This window comes from Nyctereutes procyonoides, unplaced genomic scaffold, assembly GCF_905146905.1.
Source record: "Nyctereutes procyonoides isolate TBG_1078 unplaced genomic scaffold, NYPRO_anot_genome, whole genome shotgun sequence".
Taxonomy (NCBI): Eukaryota; Metazoa; Chordata; class Mammalia; order Carnivora; family Canidae; genus Nyctereutes; species Nyctereutes procyonoides.
Window position 1 is genome coordinate 7,499,807 of NW_026575037.1, and position 25,089 is coordinate 7,524,895.

At 36.9% G+C, this 25,089-nt stretch overlaps 1 pseudogene; it reads right to left on the bottom strand.

Moving 5' to 3' along the window:
- Window positions 1-11,533: 11,533 nt before the first annotated feature.
- Window positions 11,534-12,625, bottom strand: LOC129506096 (mitochondrial fission regulator 1-like; annotated as a pseudogene).
- Between the last annotated feature and the right edge of the window lie 12,464 nt (window positions 12,626-25,089).

The following is a 25,089-nucleotide window of genomic DNA, read 5'->3' on the forward strand; positions in this document are numbered from 1 at the left end:
CAAAATCTTGATTTCAAGCATCTTCCTTGACTCCCCTTCTAACTCACCTATCTTAGTACTCACACTTTAACATGTTACTCACTCTCTAGTTCCACTGAGCCTACTGATCCATTGCCCTCATCACCATTCATTACCCTCATTTATCTCATTTCCTTACAATCACTCCTTGTCTACTCTCTCCATTGCACATTAACCGGCTTGACTTCATTTCTGCCATCCTTCTTATCTGCTTATTTGACTTCTTAGTAGCATTCAGCACAAATGTCTATGGTTTCTTTACTGAAAGATTTTTTTCCCCTTGGTTTCTTGGTTTGATACTCTCCTGGTCTTTCTCCACCTTCAGACTTAAAAAATCTCATCCTCCACTGTATCTATAAATTGTAGTATCTTAATTCCCTGCTTCTTTTTATCTGCCCTCTTCCAGGTTAATCTCATCTAAGCTCATAACTTGAAACATTATCACTCCCAAACATTTCTCCAGAACAATCTCAAACTGTCAATTGACAATTTATCCACTCAAATCCATACATTTAATGTCCTATTTTACAATCTCTGCCCTCTTTGTACCAATCCAAAATAATCATCCAAAGGATACCACCGTGTTGTTCTCAAGCAAAAAACCCCGCTTTCCTTCACACCATAGTCAATCCCACAGCAATCTTGTTGATTATAACTACAAACAAATTCTACACCTCTCACCTTTTCTCTAACTTCAATACTACTAACCTAGTTGATACAGTTCTCTCTCAACTGGCCTTCCTTCTATTCTTGCCTCATTCCAAACCATTCTCCTTATAATGATGAGAGTGATCATTTTCAAACATACATCAGATATGCTCCTCTCCTGGTTGAAATCTTCCAATGACTTCCTATTACACAATGGATAAACCTAAACTCCTCATCCTATCTTAAAGTGTCTCAGTAATCAGACCCCTGCCCAACTATCTGATCTCATCTACCATAATGTCCTACCTTTGTTCTCTGTGCTCCAACCACATCTGCTTTCTTCTGATTTGTTCACCATCAGGGGTTCTCAAGCTGCTGCCTCTGTTTAGAATGCTCCTTCTTCTGATTTCCACATGGCTAGAACCTTCTCAATGTCCAAATCTTGGCTCAGATGTCCGCTTCTCAGAAAGGCCTTCTCCAATCACCAAACTAACTACTCTTTAAGCTCTTTCATCTTCTTTTTGGTGTTTGTTTCTGTTATTATCTTGATTTGTATGTTTATTATCTGTGTCCCCTCAGTAGAATTTCATGTCTATGAAAGCAAGGACCTTGTTTGCATTATTTACTGCTCTCATAACAGTGTCTGGTACTTAAAGGGCATTACAAAATATTCAGTAGGTGAACAAGAATAAACTTCATGAAAAAGTAGAATATATGGTGATTCTTAAAGAAAGAGTAAGCTCTTAGAAGACAGAGATATCCACTCTGGAAAAAATATTTGGACAGTTTTTCTAAAACTAAAAATTCCCTTACCATGTATATTAGTTTTCTATTGATGTTACGACAAATCACTACAAATTTACTGGCTTCATACAACACAAATTTATTATCTACAGTCCTAGAGGTCAGAAATAAGACAGATCCAATGTGTTGAAATCAAGGTGTCAGTAGTGTTGTGTTTCTTCTGGAAGCTCTAGAGAGAATCTGTCTCTCACCTTTTCTGGCTTCAAGAGGCTAACTGCATTACTTGGTTCATGGTCCCTTTCTTTATCTTCAAAGCAGCAGGATAGCACCTTCTAATATCTCTGACTCTGATCCTCTTGCCTCCCTCTCATCAGGACCTTTTTTTTTATTACTTTGGGCCGATAAAAATAATCTGGGAAAATCTCCCTTCCTCAAGATTCATAATATTTTTCACATACACAAAGTCCCCTGGGCCCTGCATGTAAGGTAACATATTCACAGGTTCTAGAGATTAGGGTCTAGAAATCTTTGGAGGACCATTATTTTACCTACCACATTATACAAGCCAGCAATTGTACTCCCAGGCATTTATCCCAGAAGAATAACTATGTTCACATAAAAATTTGCGTATGAAGGTTCATAACAACTTTATCCATAATTGCCCCAAACTGGAAATAATTCAAATATGCTTCAAAAGGTTAACTGTTAAACAGACTGTGGCAAACTGTGGTAGATCCACACCATGCAGCACTATGTAGCGAAACAAACACAACTAATGATACATGCAACAACTTGAATGGAACTCAAAGGAGTTATGCTGAGTGAAAAAAAAAAAGCCAGTCTCACAAGGTTATCTATAATGTGGTCATATATATATATGACCTGATATTGTGCTGATTGAATATTTTTGCAACTTGATTGAGGTGGTAGTTACACAAAGCTACAGATGTGACATAATTGCATAAAACTATGCACATACACTCACACAAATGCATGTATAAATGGTGAAATCTCAGTAAGTCTGTGGGTTGTACTGAGGTAAATTTCCTGATCTTGATATTGGATTATAATTATGTAAGATGTCAACATTAGAGGAGGTGATATGAAGGTTGCATGGTACCTCCTTATATATTTCTTTGCAACTTCCTGCAAATTCATAGTTATTTAAAAATAAAAAGTTTTTTTTTTTAAAAAAGGAAGAGATGCAATGCCATTCTTGGTGGCAAGAATAGGTTTACAGGCCACTTTTGTATCATTTGATTTCCTTGACTTTTATCCAAACTGCCACAATAGACTGTCTTAGAGTGGATACCTAACCAAGCTGGGAAAATAAAATTCTCTCTCGAAAAAATTCAGAATTAGGGTGGAGATTCTAGTTCAGTTTGACAACTGCATAGTTGACAATGGTAGCAATGCAATCTAATGGATAAACCAACAAAAGTCTTTTCAAAAAATGATATGAGAACAATGAGATTAATGAAATTTACTTCATAAAATTAGAAAAGTTGCTCATCAAAAGACTATGCTGGGAAAATGAATAGACATGCCACAGATCAGAAAATAGTCATGACACACACATTTAACAAGGACTGGAATATAGAACATATAAATAACTCTAAATAGTTAAAAAAATAACGTAGAATAAGCAGAAGACATAAGCAGAAACTGACCGAGAAAGATATATGAATATCCAATAAGCATATGAAAATATGTTGAACATCATTAGTCATCAGGGAAATGCAAATTAAAACCATGGTAAGCTATACTAAACACTTATTAGATTCATGAAAATTTAAAAGATTAAGTGTTAATTTTATATGTCAACTTGGCTAAGATACAGTGCCCATTCGTCTGGTCAAACACCAGTCTAGATGTTCCTGTGAAAGAATTTTTAGATATAATTAGCATTGAAATAAGTAGACTGCGTAAAGCATATTATTCTCCATACTATGGCAAACCTCATGCAATCAGGTGAGGGCCTTACAAAGCAAAGACTGACATTACCCAAAAGAGAATTCTCCTTAAGAGTGCAACACAAGAATTCTACTTGAATTTCCAGACTGTTGCCCTGAAGAATTTAGACTTGACATCAATTTCTACCTGAATTTCCAGCTCGCTGGCCTGCCCTGAAGATTTCAGGTATCCCAGCCTCCACAATCCCTTAAAATCTCTCTGTTTCTGTCCCTGTCTCTCTTATTTGTAAAACTGAATCCCTGATGTTCTCTCACTTTCCTTCTCAATATTAGTGAGATTGAGAAAGAGAGAGAGAAAAAGAGAGAAACAGAACCAATATGTATCATTGATTACCAAATGTTCACAAAGACTGGAATAAATGAAACTCTCATAATTGCTGATGGGAGTGTAAAACATTATACCCACTTTGGAAACCAATCTGGCAGTTTTACATAAACACAAATGTACCCTATAATCTAGCAATCTACTTCTAGCTTTTACATAAGAGAAATGAATAAAAGTGCACACAAAATACTTGCACAGGAATGTCCATAGCCACTTTATTCATAATACAAAAAAAATGGAAAATAATGCAAATTTCCATCAGCAAGAGATGGGATAAGGTAAAACAGGTGGTGGTATCTCCACATAATGGAATGCTATTCATTAGTAGAAAGTAATGAACTACTGATACTTTCGATAACATGGATGAATCTCAAAAACATGTAGAGGGGAAAAAAGGCACAAAAGAATACATACTGTGTGACTCTAATTATATAAAGTCCTGTAAGGAACTATCTAAAAGGAAAGTAATCAAGAATCATAGCTGAGGAAAAGGGAGTAGCAAAGATTACCTGAGAAGGTGCATAAATAACAAAGCTTTCTGTAGCAGTAGAGTGGTATGAGTGACACAGGTATATCTGTCCTAAAAAGTCATTGAACTGTCCATATAATCATGTGCATTTTGACAAATACAACTTATATCCCAATATAACTTATATCCCAGCAATAAAAAAAATGAAAATATGCTGGGACTGAATAGATAATTCCCAACAATATTTTTGGGGTCTATGTTTATTTTCTGCATATATTTGTTATCTATTATATACTCATCATCTTATTGTAAATGCTACTTTTATTCTATATGACAATCCCATGGAGAAAATATTGTTACTATCATTTCACTAAGATAAAAACAAGCTTAGAACCATTCCATAACTTACCCAAGCACCCACAGAGCTCAAATGTGTTTAATTTCAAAGCTCTTTCAATTATGAGGCACAGCATGGATAACAGTGGTCCTCTATTAATATTTCAGTTACACAAATAGTTCCCTGGCTGAAAAAAATCAGATTTTCATCTTGCATTCTTCTTTTCTTGAGAAATATTACAATTGTATAACCATATAACTGTACTAATGATCATTAAATAAAGAAATGACATGACTTCCTTCAGTCACTGGAAACATTGGTTTTTAAGACTTTTCCTAACAAGAGACTCACTAAACCCTCAAACCACTCCCTTTTATTTTGTCTTTAGACATAGGAAAAAAATAGCTAACAAGGGAAGTCAATGAAATGCAAATCTCATATATTTGAATGCAGCTATTATCATATCTTTCAGTTTTCCTGTCAGGAGAAACAATGATATTCCTTTTCTCTTTTTCTTTTTGAGGTTACATTATTTAAATGTGACTGCTTTGTATCCATTTACCTTCCCTAACACAACTTAAACGAACAAATTAAAACACACACACACAGAATTATGTCCTCTGTGTGTGCCTTCTTCCAAAAAGTTTAATTCCATAACTTAAAGCGGGGTCCTACCTAATTTTTCTCTCTCTCCTCCTAAAAACATGTGGACTAATATCTGGACTTTACGTGTCCTGGATGTACTAACATCACATTATATTATATCACACACTAAATATCCATTTCAGATTGGATTTATTAATTTCCAGCTTATGTATTACATATTTCATACTATCTACATGATCACGTTAGTAATCAAGAAACAGTTACTTTCAAAATTGACTTTCTGATGTTCCCTCATTTTCCTCCATTCCATATAGATAGATAGATGATAGATAGATAGATACATAGATAGATAGATATCTTTGACATGTGTTAGAACTAATTTAATAATGTTTTAAGAACATAATATCACAGACTTAGAGAGCTCAGAGCTGCTTTATTTCCTACAGCTTTCAACAAAGCTGAGGGTAAAAAACAAACAAACAAAAAGATCTGAAATCACAATTGTCCCCCAACCCCACCTCCAATTCCAATGTACTTTCAAGGACTCAAACTTTGGTCGCATTTAGCCACAGTCTGGTTATGAAGGAGAGGAGAGTCGCTTAAGATAAACAGTAAACAATTTGGTAAATCATTCTGCTTTTTAAGCCAGACATAAATCACTACTTTCAAGGATCCTCAATAAACACAACTGTCAATCAAAAGTGATCAGATTGCTTTCATTCTAATAATTAATTTGAATCCCTAAATTAGGTAAAATTTATTTTAGCATGCTATGGAAACCCAGAAAACGAAATGGTCACACTGTCTATGAGCTGAAGTCACAGGGAAAAAAATTCAGGGAAAAGATCGTTATTTGATAAAGATCACAGGGAGAGTTATCGTCAGTTTACTTCTCTGTTTCTTTCCTAGATGCCTCCTCACTAAAGTCAAATGGAAGAAGCTTAAGATTTGAGTTGGTCTGGTGCCACAGCCTCTATGACTTCTTCGGCTTCCCCTGCGTCTGTGCCTTTTTGAAAGTGAACCCTGGCCAGAGAACACTCACTTGTTCTTTCATGTTCCCAATTGTATCTAATAGGTGATGTGGAAGCAGCATAGCGTGACTTTCTCTGGCTATTACTCAATACCTGTGCATGATGACAACATTCATAAAGCACAGGGTGGGATATATTTTACATGCTCTTGAAGGAGTGTTTTCCACTTACATATTACTGGGAAAGAAGCAAGGAAGAAAGGCCAAGAGGTAAACAATCCTTCTCTGTAAGCAAAACACAGTTGGAGGTGATGCAAAGCAAAAGAATGTTTCTTTAGCCCATACCCGGAAGCCTACCATTTAAAATGTAAATTTTCTGTAATATTGTCATGGTATATTTTATTTAGACTTGGCTTAGCACTATTGGGTAATAGGGTAATAGTCTAAATATTGAGTTACTGAAATGCCGTTTAAATTGGAGGAAGCCTGCTTCAAAGAATGAGAGCCTTCAAATGGTAGAAACAGAATAACTGTATTAAAGCTCCCAACTTTGGGGAATTTAACACCAAATTGATGCAGCGCTCCCTTTTCTCATATTAATTCTCTTTATTATTTACAAGGTTATATATATCATAAATATTCTCAAGTAACTTGAGGCTGTAACATTGACTTTCTGTGACATGGAGAACTAGAAATCCCTCTGGATTTCATTTTCTTCAATTATACTATGAGAAGTTTTAGAGAAGGCTACATAATTCCTCGTCTCACACCTGACTCCGAAATTAACTTAATATCTACATATTCTGGGCACCTGGGTGGCCCAGTGGTTGAGCATCTGCGTTTAGCTCAGGTCATGAACCCAGGGTCCTGGGATCGAGTCCCACATCAGGTTTTCCACAGGGAAACTGCTTCTCCCTCTGCCTATGTCTCTGCCTCTCTGTGTCTCTCATGAATTAATAAAATCTTTAAAAAATATATCTACGTATCCCGTGGTAACAATATAGTTATTTGTTTTTCAGATGGTTTAACGGGCATAAGAGACTGGGGATAAGAAGCTCAAAAAGATTTACCCTGTCATAGTGTTATAGGAAACATTACACAGTGTTTTTTTATCTTGGTAGTTGTGGTAGACAGAATCCTGTACCCCACCTCTTCAAAGTTGTCCAAGTCCTAATTACTGGAATCTGCCCTACGTTGCATAACAAAGACTGCAGAGGAATAAAGGTTGCTAATCATCTGACCTTAAAATAAAGACCATCTTGGATTATCCAATGTAATCATAAAAGTCCTTGTGTGTATGTGAAAGAAGGAGGCAGAACAGTCAGTGTCAAAATGATGCAATGTGAGAAACACTCAACGAGCTATTACTGGCCTTGAAGATGGAAAGAACCTAGGAAGCAGGAAGAGGCAAGAAAAGTTATTCTCCCATAGAGCTTCCAGAGAGGAAGGCACACCTTGATTTTAGCCCAATGTGACCATTTAGGACTTCCAAACTATAGGCTTATAAGATAATAAATTTATTAATGTGTTACAAACAAAATAAATTTGTTAATAAATTGCCACTAAATTGGAAGTAATCTTATTACAGTAGTAATAGGAAACTACTAACATAGTAGGTAATGAGGACAAGAGACCAATAGATTGGGAGTAATAGGACCCACATCCTAAACTGGAAAGTAGGCATATAAATTACCTAACATAGATATATACAAATGGTTCACCACTCATAATGGTTCAAGTTAATGATTTTTCTTTTTTAAAAAAAATATTTTATTTATTTATTCATGAGAGACAGACAGAGGGACAGAGACATAGGCAGAGGGAGAAGCAGGAAGCCTGATGCAGGATTTGATCCCAGGACCCCGGGATCACGCCCTGAGCCAAAGGCAGACACTCAACCACTGAGCCACCCAGATGTCCCCAACTTAATGATTTTTCAACTTTATGATGGTGCATTCAGTAAACATTGTACTTCAAATTTTGAATTTTGAACTTTTCCTGAGTGATGCTCTCTTGTGATGCTGGGCAGCAGTAGTGAGCTGCAGCTCCCAGGTGTAACCTCATTTTATTTTAAGTCGAGGAAGATATGTACAACAAATTGTATAGTGCTGGGGCGCCTGGGTGGCTCAGTCAGTTACGAGTCTGTCTTTGGCTCGGGTCATAATCCTAGAGTCCTGGGATGGAGCCCTGCACCAAGCTCCCTGCTCAGTGGGGAGCCTGCTTCTCCCTCTCCTGGTTCCCCTGCAATGAGCTCTCTCTCTCTCTCTCTCTCTCTCTCTCTCTGTCAAATAAATAAATTAATTAAATATTTTTAAAAAAATCATATAGTGCATTTTGAGCTCAGTCTCTCTCTAGTATATGTTAATGTTTTGGTCTTTTTTGGACCTGTTTGTGGCATCCCACATAGACTGGCAGGGTGTGTGCTTCGTGTCTCAAGGGCCTTATTACTTATTTGTCTTAGGTCTTATCTCACACATTTGCTTTAAGTATAGTCTTTAAGTTCATGTAATCATCATTGAATTTCTTCAGAGATTTTCCTCCTTTTTTGAATTTTCTCTGTAAATACTGGCTGTGGAGTTGATTAACTATCTTCCTTACCTGTATGCTCACTCTCTGCTATATCTGTCAGGATCAATCTAGTCTATTGTGTATAAATTGAAGGAGATTTTTAAAAAAGAATGTATAATTTCTTTCTTGGAATTAAAATTGAAAAAGAAAGTTTCTATGTTTATTGCAGCACTATTTTTTAAAAATATTTTATTTATTTATTCATGAGAGATGCAGAGAGAGAGAGGGACAGAGACATAGGCAGAGGGAAAAGCAGGCTCCCTGTGGGAAGCCTGATGTAGGACTTAATCCCAGGACCCTGGGATCATACCCTGAGCCAAAGGCAGATGCTAAACCACTGAGCCACCCAGGCATCCCTATTGCAGCACTATTTATAATAGCTAAGGTATGGAGGCAACTCAGGTGTCCATCGATAGATGAAGGGATAAAGAAGATGTGTACATATACACAATGGAGTATTACTCAGCCATAAAAAGGAGAACTTGCCATTTGTGACAACATGGCTGGACCTAGAGGATATTATGCTAAGTGAAATAAATCTGACAGAAAAAGACAAATATCATATGGTTTCACTTATATATGGATTCTAAAAACTGGGGCCCCATGCCACTGCCTGCTTTTCTTCCGACTCTCCTCCATAATCAGGGTTGTGGGATCAAGCCCCCTGTTGGGCTCTGCACTCAGCATGGATTCTGCTTATCCCTCTCCCTCTGCTCTTCTCCCCCACCCCTTTGCATGCTCTCTCTCTCTTTCTCTCAAAAAAAGTATGTACATACACATGTATGTGTGTGTGTGTGTTACATATGAAAATCAGTCTGCATTTTCAACCATTTGGGGGACCAGAAGTCAGTAGAATTGAAAGAATTCTGGCAGCAAACGGTCTTCTCTAGATATTTTCTTAAAGCAGTTAATTCAACCTATTTAAGCCATATGGGTTCCTGGACCCCATTAGGCAGAATGCTGGTGTCCACAAAATACTGAGTGAATAATGAAGGACTATGGAATCAGAAGAAGTGATCTTCAGGACGGAAGGGAAGGATATACTACCAGGATTACTTTTACTGCATTTAGGAGAGGGAAAAAACAGTCCTAAAACCTGCACTAATTATGGGCACTGATCACAAACATAGGACCACCCATGGGAAACTGACTATAAATTTGTTTTCATTATAACTCCAGTGTTTCGTGGGTTTTTTTGTTTTGTTTTGTTTTGTTTTGTTTTGGAGGGGCTTCAGTGTGAACAGTTTAGGTAAAGGGTGGGTGTGGAAATATTTATAAAGGAACATAAATAAAATGAGTTCTTACGTAACTTCCTCTGAATGAATCTTGCTAATGTTTTCTTGGCTTCTAAGCAATCTTTATCAAACTAGGAAGTGGTCAGCCAGACCTGGGGGAGACAAGACAATCAGTGGGTATGTAAACAACTGTATGTAAATCAGTAGGGGGACTTATACAATTTCTTCTTCTTCTTCTTCTTTTTTTTTTTCCCAAGGAAAATGTAAGTTTGCTTTATTTCAAAACAGTAACTTCTTCCATTGGAGCAGTGGCCAAAATTCAATACTAATACAAATATAAATTCCTTAGGAGGTCAGAATATGTAATTCAGGCAAATTTTCTGAATTTTTTTAAAGGCAGAATTTTTAAATCATCAATTAGAAACAATGTAATCAACATATGTAAAATAAGTCACAGTTCAAATTTAAGCTGAATAACATTTGCTAATATTGAGAACATTGCACATATTTTCAGTGACTTAGATGTCTACCTATCTCCACTTCTTTTTACTAGATTTAAATAAATCCAAGTATTTACTCATGGTAGGAGATTCTGGCATTAACTATAGCTGAGTTTAACAGAAATACAGAAAACTGTAAAGATTTATCAAACATTCACGAATGATCACTTAACAGCAATTCCTCAGAAGTTTTCAATGAGAAAGGCTGTTCTCCAAATAGCACCTAAGGTTTGCTGTATAATGTAATTCAACAGAACAGCACTCTGACCAATGATAAACAACTTACAGGAAATTCTTTCGCCTATTCAATGTTTCACTATAGCTACTATATTCCACCAATATTAAAAATTTTAAAACCCTATTATGCTGCCATTTCCCATTAAGTATTAATTTTGCAATGAGTCCTCTTTATGATGCCATTTATTCAACTGGAAAAAAAAAGATGGTACATTCTGGTTTTCACTTGTTATAGTGAAAAATCAAATTATTGAATTAAATCTATATGAAACCTACATTTTTTTCCTCAGTGCTGAACAGCACTAAAGTGAAAGCAGCTTTCATAGTCTTGGCTTCCCTTTAAACGAAAGCATTATGGAATTTTCAGCAGTAAACATTATCTGGTTCCTACTTGAACCCCTTCTCCCAAGGAAATGAGATAGAGAATCTAAGGTAAAAGCCTTATTCAAGGCATAAAGGTTCCAATCCTAAATATTTCACTCCAACAACCTGTGCTCCATCACTAAGTAGTAAATGATTACTGACAACTAATGATGATAACAGTACTACCCTCACTGATGTCATTATTAAATTTTACATACTATGTTATACCCGAATATATGCATATAAAACATTTGCACAGATAAATTAGTGTTAGGAATTAAAAACTCACAACTACAAATGTCCTTTCTTCTGAAATCTATATAAATGTTTTCAAGCCTAGAAACCTAAACATTATGACTACACATTAGAAACATGTTACCTCCGAATACACGTTATGGAAAACTTCAGAACTAATCTCATAAAATAAGAGAAACCTCACAAACTTAGGGTGCTTTTGTTATTGCTGAATCTAATTAGACTTAAAAGGATACCACTGAATACTAAATTCAGGTATTTGCTAAATACTGTTGATTTCTACTAGCCAAACAGCCCTAACCAACCAACAGCTGGAAGAAGGATAGTTTTTCTCGGCTCACTGTCTATTAGGAAGTTGAAACATTTTCAATTAAAGCCTTCATTTTTCCTGTAGACTTCAGCATGTGTGGCCCAAACAACACTGTTTCTGAGGTGACCTCAGATGTAGGTTTTGGAATTCCTTTTTCAAATTCACCTTGACTATTGCTTCGATATAGATAAGCAAATTTCTTTTTCAGAGCCTCTGCTATGAGGGCAGCAGGGTAGCCCTCATAGAATCCACCGGTTTGGGCTTTATATCCTGTTCTGACCTTTTTTTACTGACTGCAGTTTTACACTATTCATATCTTTAAGGATCTCTAGCATTTTTGGCATATCAGATTTCTTTGGACTGCTCTTAACCAGAGTCTTTCCAGCACAAGCTTTTTTCTCTCTTCTCTCTTTTATCAAGTCAACAGAAGACACACTTTGGTGGAGCCCTGATGGGAGGAGGGGTGGGGGACGTGGGGGAGGCCGGGGGACAGAGGGTGGTGCTGCAGCCACAGATGTGGTAAGTTCTAAATCACCTGCAGTGAGATTTTGCTGTTCTTGCAGGGTCACAATTTTGGCAATCTGTGCTCTGAGAGCAGCAAAGTTCATTTTCAAGGGCATTTCAAGCATTTTCAATGCTTCCTCATTTGCTAGTGCGGTCTTCTGTTGAGGCTCTTCTGGAGACAGACTTGGTAAGGAAAACTGTCTGCTTGGCTGCTTCTCAAAGAAAGGAATGTCATCCTGAAGGGGTTGCCTTGGTCTGACGTCTGTCCTTCGTCTCGTTGAACACTCTCCTTCTTCTTTAGCTAACCCATCCAACATCAGCAAAAGACACCACTGCCTCTTCTCCTGGATGGCTGGGGCTCTGTTGTAGGTAAGCTGAAACCAAATTCTTGGACCAATATTAAAAATTGGTCTTGGACACTGGATCAGAGATAAGTTAGTACCAATTTTTCTTACGATACTTCGAGATGAACCATATGGCTTCCCAGACCAGAGTACCAATTGCATGCTTACTCCAACCTGTAGAAAAACCATCCTAATTAGTCGATTAATCCAGCCAAGCATTTAGATGGCAAAGTGTCTCCAAATTTGCATTTCAAGTACTTCAGGCATATATGGCAGCACATGGTCCAAGAAGCACACTCTGCCTCATGGCAGCCAGGTGCCTTCTTGAGCTGCTCCAGCTTCCAGCTTGGCTCTCCCAGGGAGGTACTGACTTATACAATTTCTTAGACTTGAAAAGTTTCTTATCATATCTCAGCCTCTCCCGACCTTTTCATTTTCCTTTACCCTGAATTCATTGATGCAATTAGGTATGCACACAAATTAAGAGTTTGAAACACTCAAGAGCAGTTTAGTAAGAAAGTAGAGATTTTCAACCCTACATAAAATGTCTGCCATGTAGATGAAGCTAAGCAGAGGAGAAATATAATAATAATGCTTTGTTAAAAATATGATTCTTCCTAGATTGATCCTAAAATTGCCATTTATAAATCGCCCACTTTAATTACAGGTGAGTACAGTGGGATACTTCAGTGAATAAAGTAGCAAATCCTAGAGGTGTGGTCCACCAATTCCCTAGTCCACATTATCTTTGGACAATCCTTAATGAGATTTTGAGGATTTTGATATTGTTCAGAGTCTTGCACATCTGCCCCCCTCCCCTGCCAAAACTCTTGCCCACTTTTTAGATTACAAGGACTGTGTAGATAACCCATTCAATGGCCCATGATTTTCAGTACTACTCCATTTCAGTCACCATCTTCTCCTTTCCTAGGCAACCGTTATCATCGTTTAGCTCTGTACTAGCTCATAAAATTTAACCCATGGTCTTTTCCACTAACTTCTGTACTTTTCTTTCCCACCTTAACTTATACTTCATTACATTCCTACCGCATGCAAGCCTAATTCTTTATTCCTCAATTTTATTTCAGTCAATCTTTTGAGTTTTCTTTCTTTCTGATCACACATTCTTATCACCCAGAGTTAACTTTTCCCAATATTTTGGTATATAATACCAAATATCTTAACTTGAACAGAAATTTTGTTTCTTTTTTATGAACTCAAACCCATGAATTCTTTATTGCTTATAATTTTAAATCTTTTAAAAATATATTTTATTTATTTACTCATGAGAGACACACAGAGAGAGGCAGAGATACAGCCAGAGGGAGAAGCAGGCTCCATGCAGGAAGCCTGATGTGGGACTCGATCCCAGAACCCCAGGATCACGCCCTGAGCCAAAGGCAGACATTCAACCGCTGAGCCACCCAGGCATCCCTATAATTTTAAATTTTGATGAAAACTCCCTCACTATAAAGTCTACATCCTATCCTATACAAAGCTAATTATATAGCTTTTCATTTCACAATTGGGCCTTCAGTACAATCAGGAATTGACTGAGAGAAAACTCTTTAATAAGCCAATAGCTGAGAAGCAGCAGAGAGTGAGGTGGCACAGGCTAGGCAGATTAACAGGACATCAGTTGGCTCACTCCCCACCCTCTGCAACCATCCTTCCTTTAGCAAAACTCCTACCTTAATTTCAGATGAGAAATTTTTACTTTCTTAAAACAAAAGATAATTCTATAAAATGAACCAATCATCAAATGAAAAGAATTTGTAGAAATGAAACACCTGATGCTGACAATAATGAATTCAGTATGTGTAGAAAACTGAACTCAAGAAATTTTTCTGGAAAGTAGAATAAAAGATATGTGAGGAAAATGGGAAATAAAAGATGAAAGAATTAGAGAAATCCAGGAGATCTAATTTTAATAAATAGGAGGTTTGCAAAGAGAAAAACAACAACAATATAGGGAAATTTTGCTTTACACATTTTAAATTATACGTAAAATGTCTGACAGTATAAAGAGGTTAATGAGTACCAACCTAAAAAGTGAGAACAGACCCAAACCATAGTGTTATGAAATTCTGGAATTTCATAGTGATGAAGTGATGAAGAATGAAGTAATGAAGAAGAGAACCTAAAGGTTTCCAGAGATAAGGTGAAGAGTTAAGTCATAATTAAAATCAAACAAAATCGGGGCACCTGAGGAGCTCAGTTGGTTAGGCATCTGGCCCTTGGTTTCAGCTCTGGTCCTGATCTCAGGATTGTGAGAATGAGCCCTTCATTGGGCTTCATGCTCTAAGCTCCTGAGCTCCATGCTCATCACTAAGTCTGCTTGAGAGTCTCTCTTTTTTCTCCCTCTGCCAACCACCACCACCCCCCTGCTGTCCCCACTACTCATTCTCTCTAAATAAATAATCTTTAGAAGAAAAAAATCAGATTGCATTAGGCTTCTCAGAGCATTAGACACCAGGAATCAGTGGAAACGTACCTGTTAACTTCCAAGAGAAGGCTATTTCCAAGATGAAATTCTATAGTAGCCAAAGTCCAATCAAATGTGAGGCTAAATAAGGGTTTTTCAGACATGCAAGAACCAAAAAAAAAAAAAAAAAAAAAAACAAGCAAAAAAAATGGCTCTGTTAAGTACTCCTTTATCAGAAGCTATTAGACAGTTACTATAGTAAAATAAGAACATAAAACAAGAAAGAAGAATATAATGGGTCTTATTAAACTAGATATCCATTATAGCAAAATGACAAAATTCAGTTTTACTTTGATGATAAAGCTTAAAGAGCCAGGATGAGACACTCAGCAAGCCTAGAAGCAACTACTTGAATTGGAACAAGATAACAAAGGGCTTGGGGGTTGTCTCCAGAAAAAAATGGAACTGAGAGATTATATGACAGGTTGGATATTTTGAAAAATAATATCGATAGCAATTTATTTAGAGACAGTAAAAATCTAATAAATATAATGGAATATTAACAAAAATGAAGCACAGATATTAGAAAAAAAATCTAAACAAATGAAAAAGCTAAGTAAGTTTGAAAGAAAACCTAAATTTTGGACAAACAAGAAAAGCTAATTAAGCCCTCAATGTTATCCTTCATTTAATCATCAAAGTGATCTTAATTATATTTCCTCTTCTACAAAACCAGTGGTTCTCCAACCTGTGTATCTGTGTGCATGACCGATTTGAGAAAAGGAAAATGTTTAGCAATGTTAATTTAAGAATAAAAAGAGGGGTGCCTGGGTGGTTCAGTGGTTAAGCGTCTGCCTTTGGCTCAAGGCATGATCCCGGTGTCCCAGGATCGAGTCCTGCATTGGGCTTCCTGGATGGAGCCTGCTTCTCCCTCTGCCTATGTCTCTGCCTCTCTCTGTGTGTGTGTCTCAAATAAATAAATAAATAAATAAATAAATAAATAAATAAATACTCAAGGAACTCTGAATAATTCGGCAATAATTACAAATCAATTGTTAGCACATTGTCTCAATGGATGTCAAATTACATTCATGTATCCAATCAAAGAATAGTTACTGGGCCCTCACTACTATGTGCCAGAGGATATGGGGGATCATGACCAAAGCAATAGAGTCCTTGCTTTTACAGTTTTACAGTTCAGTGAATGAAAACAGACCATCGACAAATAAACAAATATGTAGTGACAAGTACTATAAAGGAAATAGAACATAAATTTGGGGAAGTTATTTTATTTAGGGAGTACAGTAAAAGCCTCAATGATTTGGTGAATAGAGACTTGAAAGAAGTTGAGAGTGTCATGTGGGTATTTGAGAGAAAGGTGTTTCAGAAAGAGGAAACAGAGTGTACATTCTGAAATAGGAGTACTTGGAGTGTTTGAGAAACAGCAAAAGCCCAGGTGGTTGGAGTGGAATAGGCAAAAAGGAAACTAGTAGAAGATGAAGTCAGAAATGAAGCCATAGATTTGATCATCTAGGGCCTCGTAGGACATGGTGATGACTCTGGATTGATTCTGAATGTGACAGGAGAGTCTCTGGGGACTTTGAATAGAGGTGTGACAAACCCTGATCACACACTGTGGATTTATCTACTTTTTAAAATTCATACAAATCACAGCCTCTGACATCTCTTCTGTTTCTGCTTACTTTGTAAAGAGAGGATCTTAATGTTTGTTGATTTAATAGGGCAAGTCTGAGAGGAGAGAAAGAATAGTAGATGGAAATCTTCAGTCCAGATGGAGGACCATTTTGTCTTAATGCACAAACAGCCCAGAATAGAGAAGACTGATTTTCTTTCAGAAACTTATTGCGATTGAGAGAGTCTACCCATTTACAAGTCTTTGACTTTATATTGCAAGTGCTAATATTAATATATCTGATGTAAATATGCAAACAGAATATTCACTCCATCTTTCCACCCCTGCTTTAGGTTATATTACAAAGCATTCCTGAGTTGACTGACAATGAAGAGTGTTACACCCAAATTATTTTTTTCTCACCATGTACTAGTTTCTCCATGTGGCAAGAAAGATGATTGATGACATTTCCTGATTACGTACTTCCATCTCCAAGACCCAGAAGAGAAATCTTCTCTAGTTCCAATAAAAAGCTCCCAAATGAAAGTCTCAGGTTGGCTTGACCAGGATCACATGTTCATTTTGGCCCAATCACTGCAGCTGGAGGAATGAATGAGTCACTCTAAGAGGCCAAGTACAAATCAGGTACCCAACCCAGCCCTGGGGAGAAGGTACTATGATGGATAGCTGAGCAGGAAGGGCAGGGAAAATGAGACAGATAAAATATATAAGCATCTACTATATATGGTAAACAAAGTTTTTGACAATCTGAAGACTGTCTATGTCTATAGCTGTATCTCCTTTCACTCTAGGATTATATTATACTCCAGAAGTTGATGAAATGCACTTTGAGATAAAGCAGATCTAAGTTTGCATCAGAAATTTGCAATTTACTATTTATGGCTTTAGGTAATTTTTGTAACCTCCCTAAGCCTTAGGTTCATAATTTGTTAAATGTGGCAAATAATTGCGCCAAAGGAAATGATGCAAGGAAAAACACTTGGCATGGGGTTTTCTGGGTACCAGGTGTGAGATTTTAGGAAATTGATAAATAGCATCCTTCTTTTCCTCTTAAATTTGTTTAATTTAAAGAGATGCTAAAGAATCATAAAATGGAAATACTTTTAAAAACATGTCAAGTCATTTTTCCATTTCACCTAGAGTAAAAGCCAAAGTCCTTATAGGTCTACACAGCCCTAAATTCATCCTCCCCAAGCTCTAGTTTCTGTTACTTCTCTTCCTCATTTCCTATGGCTTCCCCTGTGCTCACTTTACACAGCCACACTGGCTTCATTACTCTTTAAACTTCTAAGAAATCTCCTACCTCAGATCCTTTGTCCTTGCTTTCCCACTTTTGGCCAAGAGCACTGTAGGCCCATGCATACACATGGCTTCCTCCTCACTTAAAGAAGAAAATAGACATAGTCTCTGTCCTCACTCCGCTCATAGTCTAGTGAGTAGATGAGCATTAAATGCATAAACAAACAAATATGATATGAGTACAAAGTGTGGTAAGTTTTACGTTAGAAAAAACCTATACTCTTACTCCAACAGAGAATAATGGAGCAGAATTGAAGAATTTAGAATTGTAAACAAAGGAAAAGCCCTATAAGGAAAGGTCATTTAAGCTGGGAATGGTATGCAAATAATACAGTCAGAAAGTACAGACTTTGTCTAAGACCATTATCCAGCCTGGTAGAGATAGAACAATAATGAAGCATGACCTGAGAGCCAGGTAGACAAGTCATTAGGATCTGGAATGTTCAATCACACCCAGGCACTGGCTGATGCAAGTTTAGGAGCAGAAAATTCAGTAAATGAGGGACTCCAATGCAGAGAGAATCAGTCTAATAGGATCCAAGTATAACCAAGAGCAAGATTCATTCAATGCTCTACTGAGAGCTATTCACTAGGCCTTCTTATAATCTTACAGAGAATGTTCTTAGAATAGAGTGGGGCCCTCTCTTTACCTTTCAATCAGAATGCAAATAAGTAAAGATGATATTATTTTAGAAGTGATCTTAATTCTTTTCAAACTGACTTGTAAACTCTTTTAAACATAATTCTAGACACAGGAAGTTGCATAAGTAGTACATGCAGTCCTGTGCAACCTTTGCCTAACACCCCCTAATGGTGACGTCTTATATAAATATCTTACATACACAATATCAAAACCGGAAATTGACATTGGTACAATACTGCTGTGATGGTTAATTTTATGTGCCAACTTGATTGGGTCACAGGATGCCCAGATAGCCAGTTCAAAAGTATTTCTGAGCATGTCTGTTTTAGTATTTTTGGAGGAGATTAGTATTTGAATCAGCACACTGAGTAAAACAGATGATCCTCTCCAACAGAAGTGGGCATTATCTAATTCTTTAAAGGCCAGAATGAAACAAAAAAGTGGAGGAAGGGGGAATTTATCCTCCTTCTTCCTGACTGCATAGTGGAGACAAGGTCCTCATGCCCTCAGTGCTCCTGGTTTTCAGGCCTTCAGATTTGGACTAAAATTGACAGCATTGGTTCCTTTGGTTCTCAGGCCTTCAAACTACACCATTGGCTTTCCTAGGTCTCCAGCATGTATATATTCTGACTCTTTTTCTGAAGAATCCTGACTAAAAATACAACTGCTAATTAGATTACATACCTTATTCAGCTTTCACTAGTTTCTCAATGCACTCATTTGCCTGTGTATATTGATGTGTGTGTGTTTACTTCTATGTAATTTTGATACCATAAACAAAATTTTTTTTATTTTTTTTCAATTTTTTTCCATAAACAAATTAATGTAGCCACTATTAAAATCAACATATAGAACTACTCATACAACTCAGTGTCAAAAAAACCCAATTTGATTAAAAATGTGCTGATGATCTGAATAGATATTTTTCCAAAGAAGACATACAAATAATCATTGACATATAAGTGTATGAAAATGTGCTCGATAACACTATTCATTAGGGAAATGCAAATCAAACTCACAAAGAGATATAACCTCACACCTGTTAGAATGGCTCTTATCAAAAAGATAAGAAATAACAAGTGTTGGTAAGGATGTGATGAAAAAAGAAACTTTCTGCACTATTGATGGGAATGTAGATTGGTGAAGCATTATGGAAAACAATATGAAGGTTCCTTAAAAAATTAAAAATAAAAACGTCATATGATCCAGAAATTCCATTTCTGGATACTTATCCAGAGTGGGGGGGAAATACTAACTCAAAAAGGTATTTGTAATCCCATGTTCATTGAAGCATTATTTACAATGGCCAAGACATGGGAGCAACCTAAGTGTCTATTGATGGATAAATGAATAAAGAAAATGGAATATACAGACACACCCCAACAATGGAATATTATTCAGCCGCAAAACAAGAAGGAAAAATCTGTCATTGGCAACAACATGGATGAACCTTGAGACCATTATTCTAAGTGAAATAAGTCAGAGAAAGACAAGAACATATTATCTCATTTATATATGGAATCTAAAAACAAAACAAAAACAAAAACCACAGACCTCTTAGATATAGAGAACAGATAGGTGGCTGCCAGAGGCAGGTGGCCCCCCAGAGGCAGGGGACAGAATATGGGCAAAATGGGTGAAGGGAGTCAAAAGATACAGACTCCACTATTAAATAAACAAGTGACTAAAAAATAAACAAATAAGTGACTGTAGTTAATGCTGTACTGTATATTTGAAAGTTGCTAAGAGAGTAGCACTTAAAAGTTCTCATCACAAGAAAAAAATTTCTAACTATGTGTGGTGATGAAAAATAATAAGATAAAACTATCCCAACAGTTTGTAGGAATTCTTTTTTTAAAGATTTTATTTAAAAAATTAAATATTTTATTTATTTATTTATTTATTCATAAAAGACAGAGAGAGAGAGAGAGAGAGAGAGGCAGAGACATAGGGAAAAGGAGAAGCAGGCTCCCTGTGGGGAGTCCAATGTGGAACTCAATTCTAGGACCCAGGGATCATGCCCTAAGCCAAAGGCAGATGCTCAATCCCTGAGCCACCAAGGGGCCTCCATCTTGTAGGAATTCTTCATGCTCCTCTTTTATAGTCATACCTCCCCAACCCCGTCCCTGCCCTTTAATTTTTTATCTACCTTCATAGTTTTGTCATGTGGAAAATGTTATGTAAATGGAATCCTATAGTATATGGCCTTTTAAGACTGGTTTTTTTTCCACTAAGTGTGATGCCCTTGAGATCCATCCACATTTTTGCATGTATCAATAGTTCATTCATTGTCATTGCTAAGCAGTATCCCATTGCATGGATGTACCAGTGTTTGCTTAACCATTCACCCACTGAAAGACATTTCAGTTGCTGCATTTCAAGTTTTTTTAAGTAAATCATTTCTAAACTTCAAATCTTTCACTTTTGTGAATAACTTTCAATCCTCAAGAGTGATAAATTCATTAAGAGTTTTTGAGCAAAGGGGAGCCTGGGTGGTGCAGGTAGTTCAGCACCCGGTTCTTGGTTTTGACTCAGGTTATGATCTCAGGGTGGTGAGATAGAGCCCTGCATTGGGCTCCATGCTTAGGAGTCTGCTTAAGTTTCTCTCTTCTTTTGCCCCTCCCACCTCAAATTAATTAATTAATTAATTAATTAATTAATTAATCCTTTTTAAAAAAGTTTGTGAGCAACATAAATGCAGTCAGAAGTGGAAGCATCACTTGGGATGTCACTCTGAATACACAGGACTTTACAGGGATGACTTTAAATTCTCTAAGCACTAGTTAGTCGATAGCTTAATCCTAAACTGTGTCAAGTCTCAGGATGCTGTGCAGGGAGTGGACCAGAGAGGGTGGGCATGAGGCAAAGAGGGCTAATCCAACTGAAATATTACATAGGACTAAAAAGAGGTATGACGGGGGAAACGTGTGCATATGAGCAGAGTCTCATCTTTCCTGTTTTCACAGGAAACAGGAAAGATGACAACATTGGAGCCATTTACACTTCTCATTTCCCCCAAATGATCAGTGGCTGGACTGTCACTGCCTTTCAATGCCGCACCCCTTTAAACCTGCACTCTATGCCCAGTAATAGCCATTTATGCCCAGTAATAGCCATTTCATTACTGATTTTGCAAAGCCATGTATGGGAAGAAAACAAACAAATGAACAAAGGAAATGCTCTGTGTTATAAAAAATTCAGAAGAATGTGTTCTCTCTTAACTCAATGAAGTTTCTGTATATTTGAAGTTAGCTTTAGCTCACCTTGAGTAAATAACTGACCCCCAACTAGACCTAAAGTTGCTAAACTTGCAGAGAATATTCATATCTTATCATTCTGAAGGCAATGAAACAGGTCAAAAAAATTCCCTGAGGGGTGCCTGGATGGCTCAGTCAGTTAAGTGTCTGACTCTTGAGCTTGGCTCAGGTGTTGATCTCAGGGTTGTGAGTTCAAGCCCCAGCATGGAGGCCACTTAAAAAAAAAAAAAAAAAAAGATCCCTGAATTGCCATTTTCACTATTTTATTAAAATATTGTTCTTCCAACTACTGATTAATATCTCTGATGAACATGGACGCGAAAATCCCCAACAAAATATTAGCAAATGGAATGCAATATATATTGAAAAATCATTCACCACAAAATCAAGTAGGGTTTATTTCCAGGATGCAGGGTGGCTCAATATTGCAAATCAATGTGATATACCCCATCAATAAGAGAAGGAATAAGAATCATATGATCATTTCAATAGATGTAGAGAAAACATTTGACAAAATACATCTATTCATGGTTAAGCTCTCAACAAACATACCTCAACATAATAAATGCCACATATAAGGAATTCACAGCTAACGTCATCCTCAATGGTGAAAAACTGAGAGCTTTCCTTTTAAGATAAGGAAAAGACAAGGATGTCCACTTTTATTCAACCTAGTGTTGGAAATCCTGGCCACAATAATCAGATGAGAAAAAGAAATAAAAGACTTTCCCATTGGTAAGGAAGAAGTAAAACTTCTTTGCAGATGACATGATGCTATATATAGAAAAGCGTAAAGATTCCACCAAAAACTACTAGAACTGATAAATGAATTCAGTAAAGCTGGAGGGTATAAAATCAATGTACAGAAATCCCTTGCATTTCTTTATACACTAATAATAAATAATATAATGAGAAATCAAGAAATAATCCCAAACAATATGGTACCGGCACAAAAAGACACATAGATCAATAAAACAGGAGCGAAGCCCAGAAACAAACCCACAATTATATGATCAATTAATCTTCAATAAAAGATGCAAGAATATGCAATGAGAGAGGCACCTGGCTGGCTCATGCAACTCTTGATCTCGGAATTGTAAGTTTGAGCCCCATGTTGGGTATAGAGATATTAAAAATAAAATAAGATGAAATCAGAGAGTGAGACAGACCATAAGAGACTCTTAACTATAAACAAACTGAGGGGGTCACCTGGGTGGCTCAGTGGTTGAGCATCTGCCTTTGGCTCAGGTCATGATCATGGGGTCCTGGGATCGAGTCCCACATCAGGATCCCCACCGGGAGGATGCTTCTCCCTCTGCCTATGTCTCTGCCTCTCTCTTTCAGTCCTTCGTGAATAAATAAATAAAATCTTTTAAAAAAAAAAAAGGAAACAAACGGAGTGTTGCTGGAAGGGAAATGGGTGGAGGATGGGGTAACTGAGTGATAGGTATTAAGGAGGGCACTTGATGTAATGAGCACTGGCTGATACATGCAACTGATGAATCACTAAACTCTTTCTCGGAAACTAATAAAAATAAAAATAAATAAAATTGGAACCATATCTAAAAGCATAAAAATAATAAAATGGTTTTAAAATCTGAAAATAAAAAGAATATGCAATGAGAAAAAGTCTCTTCAACAAATGGTATTGGGAAAACTGGAAAGCTACATGCAAAAGAAGGAAACTGGATCACTTCCTTACACCATACATAAAAATAAGCTCAAAATAAATTAAAGACCCAAATGTGAGCCCTGAAACCATAAAAATCCTAGAAGGGAGCACAGGCAGTAATTTCTCTGACACTGGCTGTAGCCACATTTTCCTAGGTATGTCTCCTGTGGCAAGGGAAATAAAAGCAAAAATAAACCATTGAGAGTATACTGAAATAAAAGGCTTCTGCACAGTGAAGGGAACAATCAACAAAACTAAAAGACAATCTACTGAATAGGAGAAGATATTTGCAAATGACATATCTGATAAAGGGTTAATAGCCAAAATATATAAAGAACCTACACAACTTAACATCAAAAACCCAAAAAATTCAATTAAAAAATGGGCAGAAGACATGAATAGACATTTCCCCAAAAAAGACATACAGATGACCAACAAAACACATGAAACAATGCTCAGCATCACTCATCTGAGAGAAATCCAAATCAAAACTGCAATGCGATATCACCTCATACCTGTCAGAATAGCTAAAATTAAAACAACAACAAGAAACAAGCATTGGCAGGGATGTGGACAAAAGGAACCTTCACGGGTGCCTGGGTGTCTCAGTCAGTTAAGTCTGCCTTTGGGTCGGGTTATGATTACAGGGTCCTGGGATTGAGCCCCACATCAAGCCCCAAATTAGGCTCCCTGCTCAGGGGAGAGCCTGCTTCTCCCTTTCCCTCTGCTGCTCTCCCTGCTTGTCCATTCTCTCTCTCCCTCTGTCAACTAAATAAATAAATTCCTTTAAAAAGGGGGGGGGGGACCCAATGCACTGTTGGTGGGAATGCAAACTGTTGCACCCACTGTGGAAAATGGTATGGAGTTTCCTCAAAACATTAAAAATAGAACTATCCTATGATATAGTAATGACATTATTTATAATAGCCAAACTATGGAAGCAGCCCAAATATCCACTGGAAGGGGTAAAGGTTATGTGTGTGTGTATATGGTGGGTAGAGGGATGGGTGAAATAGGTGATGGGGGTTAAGAATACACTTATGATGAGCACTGAATAATGTATAGAATTGATTTTTTTTAAGATTTTATTTGTTTATTCATGAGAGACACAGAGATAGAGGCAGAGGGAGAAGCAAGCTCCCTGTGAGGACCCCAATGGGGGACTAGATCCCAGGACCCCAGGATTATACTCTGAGCCAAAGGCAGATGCTCAACCATTGAGCCAATGTATAGAATCACTGACTCACTGTATTATACACCTGAAACAAATACAACACTGTATGTTCAGTATACTGGAATTAAAATTTAAATAGTGGAAAAGAATATATTGTTCTTGCAAAATATTCTATGGGAAAGAGGTTTTGTGAAGCTCTAGATGAACAAAAATTATTTTAGACACAGTCCCTGCTTTCAATAGGCTCACAACAGGAGAAAACTAATATTGGATGCATAAAGCATTGAGCATATACATAAGCTCTTATTCCAGCAATTAGAAATAAATATTTCTTGGTTCCATGACATTCTCTTCTTCAATAAATTTTCCTTTACCTTAGTGGCCCACTTCCATAATTATCACTTAAAGTCCTTGTGCTCTGTGACCATATCCCTTCTATCCTTCAAGATTGCTTCCGTGAGTACCTGGAACTCTTTGGGTTCTCCAGTCTTTTGAATCTCTGCTGTACTCCTTTTCTTCCACTCCCTTCGGTCTTTTGTCTTTCTTTTTCCAGAATAAA